At 41.8% G+C, this 9213-nt stretch overlaps 1 long non-coding RNA gene across 3 annotated transcripts; it reads left to right on the forward strand.

Annotated features, from left to right (window-relative positions):
• Window positions 1-4381: 4381 nt before the first annotated feature.
• On the forward strand, window positions 4382-5272 carry LOC127926757 (uncharacterized). Of its 3 annotated transcripts, none has more exons than XR_008125041.1 (3): window positions 4382-4391; window positions 4612-4691; window positions 5012-5072. It is a non-coding gene; the product is annotated as an uncharacterized LOC127926757 (long non-coding RNA). The 3 variants fall into 3 exon arrangements; XR_008125042.1 differs by lacking the exon at window positions 4382-4391 and adding an exon at window positions 4402-4411; XR_008125040.1 differs by lacking the exons at window positions 4382-4391; window positions 4612-4691 and adding exons at window positions 4822-4831; window positions 5178-5272 and having other exon boundaries at window positions 5012-5057.
• Window positions 5273-9213: the final 3941 nt, after the last annotated feature.

Genomic DNA, 9213 nt, shown 5'->3' on the forward strand with positions numbered 1-9213 from the left:
CATAAGTGTATACTCGTCAGACATCCCATGATACCTCATCAGAAGTGTCCACTTAATTTGAGGGGATAGGGTGTGTCTTTTAAGGGTTTGGAATGTGGACTTAGTCTCGTCTCGGCGAGAGGTCTGTGCTATTATTGCACTGCGGACTTACCTTCATTCAGGCAGATGAGAAAATGACCTCAGACCTCACATCAGGGGCCTCATGACCTGCATATAACTAATGATATATATATATATAAACATAAATTATTTCTCAGACCAGCAAGCATCTCTAAAATCTGTCTTAAGAAAACATCTGTATCCTACAAACGATTTGGCCGACAAAAATGAATATAACCCCTATGGATGGTGGATTCTCACCAACACGAGTGTGTTCTCGGTTTTGCTAAACGAGACTCATATGAAGGAAACCTGGCAACGGGATGAAAAGCCAATATAAGTGTAAAAAAGCTGTTAATTACACCTCAAAACAAACAGAGCCTCCAGAAAGTATTCAAACCCCTTGACTATTTCCATTATTATGTTATGTTAGATATTTTGGTCGCTGGCCTAGACACACTATCCCATCATGTCAATGTGGAATTATGTTTTTGACATTTTACAAAACGTATTAAAAATGAAAAGCTTTAATGTCTTGAATGAGTAGGTATTCAACCCCCTTTGTTATGGCAAGCCTAAATATGTTCAGGAGTAAAGAATTGCTTAAATTAACAAGTCACATACAGTGCCTTGCGAAAGTATTCGGCCCCTTGAACTTTGCGACCTTTTGCCACATTTCAGGCTTCAATAATTTTGCACGCCCAATTTTTCAGTTTTGATTTGTTAAAAAAAAGTTTGAAATATCCAATAAATGTCGTTCCACTTCATGATTGTGTCCCACTTGTTGTCGATTCTTCACAAAAAATACAGGTTTATATCTTTATGTTTTGAAGCCTGAAATGTGGCAAAGGTCGCAAAGTTCAAGGGGGCCGAATACTTTCGCAAGGAACTGTATGTTCAGGAGTAAAGAATTGCTTAGATGAACAAGTCACATATGTTCAGGAGTACACTTTTCTGCATGGACTCACTGTGTGTGCAATTTTATTTCACCTTTATATAACCAGGTAGGCCAGTTGAGAACAAGTTCTCATTTGCAACTGCGACCTGGCCAAGATAAAGCATAGCAATTCGACACAAACAACAACACAGAGTTACACATGGAGTAAACAAAACATACAGTCAATAATACAGTAGAACAAAATAAAATAATGGTGTTTTCAAATTGTTTTAATGACTACCTCATCTCTGTACCCCTCACATACAATTATCTGTAAGGTCATTCAGTCGAGCAGTGAATTTCAAACACAGATTCAACAAAGACCAGGGAGGTTTTCCAATGCCTCGCAAAGAAGGGCACCTATTGGTAGATGGGTAAAAAAAAAATCAATTGAAGTTATTATTTCAACTTTGTATGGTATATGAATACAACCAGTCACTACAGCGAGACAGGCGTCCTTCCTAATTCTGAAAAAGTAGACCGCTCAGGGATTTCACCATGGTAACCTTTAAAACATTTACAGAGTTGAATGGCTGTAATAGGAGAAATGTGAGGATGAATTGACAACATTGTAGTTACTCCATAATGCTAACCTAATTGACAGTGAAAAGAAGAAGAAGCTTGTACAAGAAGAAATACAAATATTCCAAAACATGCTTCCTGTTTGCAACAAGTAACTTAAGGAATGCTACAAAATATGTGGCAAAGCAATTCACTTTTTGTCCTGAATACAAAGTGTTGTTTGGGGCAAATCCAGTAGAGCACATTACTGAGTACCACTCTCTATTTTCAAGCATAGTGGTGGCTGCATCATGTTATGGGTATGCTTGTAATTGTTAAGGACTGTGGAGTTTTTCAGGATAAAAAATAACATCTATGTATGAATCTGTTAATCAATGTGTTTCTATGGGCTAATAGCAGTAAGGACTCATTCATTCATTCTGTCACTTCCATGGTAAGGAGGAGACAAAGGCGCAGCGTGGAAAGCGTACATTCTTCATTTATTAAATGAATGAACACTGAAACAAACTAACAAAATAACCGAATGAAACATGACGCTATACACATGCGTGCTAACAGGCAACTGCACAGACAAGAACCCACCAAATAACCAAGGGAAAATGGCTACCTAAATATCCATCTAAATATGGTCCCCGATCAGAGACAACATTAAACAGCTGCCTCTGATTGAGAATGGAGATAAGTGTTTCCAGTTTCAGAGATTTTTATAGTTCGTTCCAATCATCGGCAGCAGAGAACTGGAATGAGATGCGGCCAAAGGATGAATTGGCTTTGGGGGTGACCAGTGAGATATACCTGCAGGAACGCGTACTACGGGTGGGTGCAGCTATGGTGACCAGCGAGCAGAGATAAGGCGGGACTTTACCTAGCAGGGTCTTGTAGATGACCAGGAGCCAGTAGGTTTGGCGACGAGTATGAAGCGAGGGCCATGAGGTGACTACCTCAAGATCTAAACCTACATGTTTTGTTTGTCACTGATTTTAGACCGGGAAGGACGTATCTTGGAGAGAATTGTTCCAATGTTTGCATCATTGCGGAAAATGAAGAAGAAAAAACCTGGAGGAAAAATGTAATTGTGTTGTCAGTGTGCTCAATATCCAAAATCAACGTCTACATTTTGATGGGGTTTTAAATCAGTGGTTTCCCGGCCATCCTCACCACAGACTGTAAATAATAATTCTCATGCTCTGTTGCACCTGCGACACTAATCTAGTGAGCACTAATGGAGCTCAGCCAAGGCATTTGATTGGTTTGACATGTAGCGAGGTGATTTACAGAGTCACCTCCCCATTTAGCAGTTTTCTGTCATGAACCTCCCCAGGCTTATCCTTAGGAGGAAGCCTGGTTCTCCCTAAGGCTAGCTTGGTAGAAACCCAGTGCCCTTAGACCGTAGGGGATACAATATCCATTTCTTTAGTAAAAAAAAAAGACAGGCGCTGCTGATTCTACTGTCATCATCATCATCATCGTTGAGGCAGAGGACATGTACGTGTAGCCTGATGCTGACGTGTCATTACTCTTTTTGGCCAGACGTCATCAGATACATGGGCTATATATAGTAACACAGAGGGGCGCTGTTTCGCTCAGATGCTTTCTCTGGAGACATCGTTTCAGCCACCTCGAATTGTAGGAAAGTTGGCGGGTGCACGGTTCACTGTTCGAATGCTGGAATTATTCTGGATGAATGTGTGAAGGTAAGCTACTTTTTGAAGTGATTTGTTTGACAATCAGATGAAAACATCATGACTGGCTGTGTTCGTAGCACATTAATAACAAGGTAAAAACATTTCTATAATATAATTATATCTTTACTATAAAACCCTCAGACTGGCTTCTGCCTAGGGGGCTTCCAAATCACTATGTCCGCCTTTGGGTACAGTATGTCCATCTGTTTTAGCAGGAAACAGATTGCATCCTGCAGTGTGCTGCCCCCCTCCTATTGACTGGGCCAATCTCTAATATTCTCTCAGGCAGAGAACCCAGCCAATTCTCTTCTAAGTAGAAACAGTGTTTCCTGCTTACACATTCTTTAGCATAGCCTATAGGGCCCAGTGGCTAACTTACTAAGCCATATATCAGTACTTAATAGTGGGTGTTTACTTGGGAGAAGTAGGTTAAGGTTAGGAGAAGTAGTTTAAGGTTAGGAGAAGTAGGTTAAGGTTGGGAGAAGTAGTTTAAGGTTAGGAGAAGTAGGTTAAGGTTAGGAGAAGTAGGTTAAGGTTAGGAGAAGTAGTTTAAGGTTAGGAGAAGTAGGTTAAGGTTAGGAGAAGTAGGTTAAGGTTAGGAGAAATATTTTAAGGTTCAGAGAAGTAGGTTAAGGTTAGGAGAAGTAGGTTAAGGTTAGGAGAAGTAGTTTAAGGTTAGGAGAAGTAGGTTAAGGTTAGGAGAAGTAGGTTAAGGTTAGGAGAAGTAGGTTAAGGTTAGGAGAAGTAGTTTAATGTTAGGAGAAGTAGGTTAAGGTTAGGAGAAGTAGGTTAAGGTTAGGAGAAGTAGTTTAAGGTTAGGAGAAGTAGTTTAAGGTTAGGAGAAGTAGGTTAAGGTTAGGAGAAGTAGGTTAAGGTTAGGAGAAGTAGTTTAAGGTTAGGAGAAGTAGGTTAAGGTTAGGAGAAGTAGGTTAAGGTTAGGAGAAGTAGGTTAAGGGTAGGAGAAGTAGTTTAATGTTAGGAGAAGTAGGTTAAGGTTAGGAGAAGTAGGTTAAGGTTAGGAGAAGTAGTTTAAGGTTAGGAGAAGTAGGTTAAGGTTAGGAGAAGTAGGTTAAGGTTAGGAGAAGTAGTTTAATGTTAGGAGAAGTAGGTTAAGGTTAGGAGAAGTAGGTTAAGGTTAGGAGAAGTAGGTTAAGGTTAGGAGAAGTAGGTTAAGGTTAGGAGAAGTAGGTTATGGTTAGGAGAAGTAGGTTAAGGGTAGGAGAAGTAGTTTAATGTTAGGAGAAGTAGGTTAAGGGTAGGAGAAGTAGTTTAATGTTAGGAGAAGTAGGTTAAGGTTAGGAGAAGTAGGTTAAGGTTAGGAGAAGTAGGTTAAGGGTAGGAGAAGTAGTTTAATGTTAGGAGAAGTAGGTTAAGGTTAGGAGAAGTAGGTTAAGGTTAGGAGAAGTAGTTTAAGGTTAGGAGAAGTAGGTTAAGGTTAGGAGAAGTAGGTTAAGGTTAGGAGAAGTAGGTTAAGGTTAGGAGAAGTAGTTTAATGTTAGGAGAAGTAGGTTAAGGTTAGGAGAAGTAGGTTAAGGTTAGGAGAAGTAGGTTAAGGTTAGGAGAAGTAGGTTAAGGTTAGGAGAAGTAGGTTAAGGTTAGGAGAAGTAGGTTAAGGGTAGGAGAAGTAGTTTAATGTTAGGAGAAGTAGGTTAAGGGTAGGAGAAGTAGTTTAATGTTAGGAGAAGTAGGTTAAGGTTAGGAGAAGTAGGTTAAGGTTAGTAGAAGTAGGTTAAGGGTAGGAGAAGTAGTTTAATGTTAGGAGAAGTAGGTTAAGGTTAGGAGAAGTAGGTTAAGGTTAGGAGAAGTAGTTTAAGGTTAGGAGAAGTAGGTTAAGGTTAGGAGAAGTAGGTTAAGGTTAGGAGAAGTAGGTTAAGGTTAGGAGAAGTAGTTTAATGTTAGGAGAAGTAGGTTAAGGTTAGGAGAAGTAGGTTAAGGTTAGGAGAAGTAGGTTAAGGTTAGGAGAAGTAGGTTAAGGTTAGGAGAAGTAGGTTAAGGTTAGGAGAAGTAGTTTAAGGTTAGGAGAAGTAGGTTAAGGTTAGGAGAAGTAGGTTAAGGTTAGCTAAACTTCTGACTGACTCAATTTCAGCATGAAAGGTAATACATTTTTACATCTGTTCAACCCAGGCTGTATACCATCTAGCCACACCCCAAACACTTCATCAAAACCTTAGGGTTACAAAATGGTTTCTATCACACAACCAGGGGCGGACTTAGTTATTTGGAGGACCCAGGCAGAGGCCAGTCTGAGCCCCAACATACATGAGGTGGATCAGCTTTAATATACTGAATTTGGCCTTACTGCTATTATCCCATAGAAACGCATTGAATAACAGATTCATACATGAGGTGGATCAGCTTTAATATACTGAATTTGGCCTTACTGCTATTATCCCATAGAAACATACATGAGGTGGATCAGATTTAATATACTGAATTTGGCCTTACTGCTATTATCCCATAGAAACATACATGAGGTGGATCAGCTTTAATATACTGAATTTGGCCTTACTACTATTATCCCATAGAAACATACATGAGGTGGATCAGCTTTAATATACTGAATTTGGCCTTACTACTATTATCCCATAGAAACATACATGAGGTGGATCAGCTTTAATATACTGAATTTGGCCTTACTGCTATTATCCCATAGAAACATACATGAGGTGGATCAGATTTAATATACTGAATTTGGCCTTACTACTATTATCCCATAGAAACATACATGAGGTGGATCAGCTTTAATATACTGAATTTGGCCTTACTGCTATTATCCCATAGAAACATACATGAGGTGGATCAGATTTAATATACTGAATTTGGCCTTACTACTATTATCCCATAGAAACATACATGAGGTGGATCAGCTTTAATATACTGAATTTGGCCTTACTGCTATTATCCCATAGAAACATACATATATATATATGTATGTATGAGGTTGGGTGATTGTGAAGACCAGGTCATCTGATGCAGCACTCCATCACTCTCCTTCCTGGTCAAATAGCCCATACACAGCCTGGAGGTGTGTTGGGTCATTGTCCTGTTAAAAAACAAATGATAGTCCCACTAAGCCCAAACCAGATGGGATGGTGTATCGCTGCAGAATGCTGTGGTAGCCATGCTGGTTAAGTGTGACTTGAATTCTAAATAAATCACACACAGTGTCACCAGCAAAGCACCCCCACACCATCACACCTCCTCCTCCATGCTTCACGGTGGGAACCACACACCATCACACCTCCTCCTCCATGCTTCACGGTGGGAACCACACATGAACCGGTGGGAACCAACCCCCACTACCCTCCGTATTATTAGCCAATGGGCAATTATTGGAAAACAAACTGAATAATCTACGATTAAGACTATCCTACCAATGGGTCATTAAAAACTGTAATATCTTATGTTTCACTGAGATGTGGCTGAAAAACAACACGATAATATAGGACAGAGATGTTCACCCGGACTATTGACCCAATGTTTTTACACTGCTGCTACTGGCTGTTTATTATCTATGCATAGTCACTGTACCCCTACCTACCTGTACAGATTACCTCGACTAACCTGTACCCCTACCTACCTGTACAGATTACCTCGACTAACCTGTACCCCTACCTCCATGTACAAATTACCTCTAACCTGTACCCCTACCGACATGTACAAATTACCTCTAACCTGTACCCCTACCTACATGTACAGATTCCCTCGACTAACCTGTACCCCTACCTCCATGTACAAATTACCTCTAACCTGTACCCCTACCTACATGTACAAATTACCTCTAACCTGTACCCCTACCTACATGTACAAATTACCTCTAACCTGTACCCCCACCTACATGTACAAATTACCTCCACTAACCTGTACCCCTACCTCCATGTACAAATTACCTCTGACCTGTACCCCTACCTACATGTACAGATTACCTCTAACCTGTACCCCTACCTACATGTACAAATTACCTCTAACCTGTACCCCTACCTACATGTACAGATTACCTCTAACCTGTACCCACAACCTACATGTACAGATTACCTCCACTAACCTGCACATTGACTCGCTACCGGTACCCCCTGTATATAGCCTCATTACTAACCTGTACCCCCGCACATTGACTCGCTACCGGTACCCCCTGTATAAAGCCTCATTACTAACCTGTACCCCCGCACATTGACTCAGTACCGGTACCCCCTGTATATAGCCCCATTACTAACCTGAACCACCGCACATTGACTCAGTACTGGTACCCCCTGTATATAGCCTCATTACTAACCTGTACCCTCGCACATTGACTCGGTACCCCCTGTATATAGCCTCATTACTAACCTGTACCCCCGCACATTGACTCAGTACCCCCTGTATATAGCCTCCACATTGACTCAGTACCCCCTGTATATAGCCTACACATTGACTTGGTACCGGTACCCCCTGTATATAGCCTCCACATTGACTCGGTACCCCCTGTATATAGCCTCCACATTGACTCAGTACCCCCTGTATATAGCCTACACATTGACTTGGTACCGGTACCCCCTGTATATAGCCTCCACATTGACTCGGTACCCCCTGTATATAGCCTCCACATTGACTCGGTACCCCCTGTATATAGCCTCCACATTGACTCAGTACCCCCTGTATATAGCCTCCACATTGACTCGGTACCCCCTGTATATAGCCTCCACATTGACTCTGTACCGGTACCCCCTGTATAGAGCCTCCACATTGACTCTGTACCGGTACCCCCCTGTATATAGCCTCCACATTGACTCTGTACCGGTACCCCCTGTATATAGCCTCCACATTGACTCTGTACCGGTACCCCCTGTATATAGCCTCATTACTAACCTGTACCCTCGCACATTGACTCAGTACCCCCTGTATATAGCCTCATTACTAACCTGTACCCCGCATTACATTGACTCGGTACCCCTGTATATATCCTCATTACTAACCTGTACCCCGCACATTGACTCGGTACCCCCTGTATAGAGCCTCATTACTAACCTGTACCCCCGCACATTGACTCAGTACCCCCTGTATATAGCCTCATTACTAACCTGTACCCCGCACATTGACTCGGTACCCCCTGTATAGAGCCTCATTACTAACCTGTACCCCGCACATTGACTCGGGTACCCCCTGTATAGAGCCTCATTACTAACCTGTACCCCGCACATTGACTCAGTACCCCCTGTATATAGCCTCATTACTAACCTGTACCCCCGCACATTGACTCGGTACCCCTGTATAGAGCCTCATTACTAACCTGTACCCTCGCACATTGACTCGGTACCCCCTGTATATAGCCCTCATTACTAACCGGTACCCCCGCACATTGACTCGGTACCCCCTGTATATAGCTCATTACTAACCGTACCCCACATTGACTCAGTACCCCCTGTATATAGCCTCATTACTAACCGGTACCCCCGCAAGACATTGACTCAGTACCCCTGTATATAGCCTCATTACTAACCGGTACCCCGCACATTGACTCGGTACCCCTGTATATAGCTCTCATTACTAACCGGTACCCCAAGACATTGACTCGGTACCCCTGTATATAGCCTCATTACTAACCCGGTACCCCGCACATTGACTCGGTACCCCCTGTATAGAGCCTCATTACTAACCTGTACCCCCGCACATTGACTCGGTACCCCCTCGTTATTGTTGTGTCATTTTCTTGTTACTTTTTGATTTGATAAGATTTTTTAAAACTTTAGTTTATTTAATAAGTATTTTCTTAACTCTATTTGTTGAACTGCGTTGTTGGTTAGGGGGCTTGTAAAGTCAGCATTTCACGGTAACGTGTTTTCGGGACAAATACATTTTGATTTGCTATTTATAAGTTCACCATGCTCATAAGTTCACCATGCTCATAAGTTCACCATGCTCATAAGTTCACCATGCTCATAAGTTCACCATGCTCATAAGTTCACCATGCTCATAAGTTCACCATGCTCATAC

This window comes from Oncorhynchus keta, unplaced genomic scaffold (assembly GCF_023373465.1).
Source record: "Oncorhynchus keta strain PuntledgeMale-10-30-2019 unplaced genomic scaffold, Oket_V2 Un_contig_8168_pilon_pilon, whole genome shotgun sequence".
In the NCBI taxonomy this organism is placed as follows: Eukaryota; Metazoa; Chordata; class Actinopteri; order Salmoniformes; family Salmonidae; genus Oncorhynchus; species Oncorhynchus keta.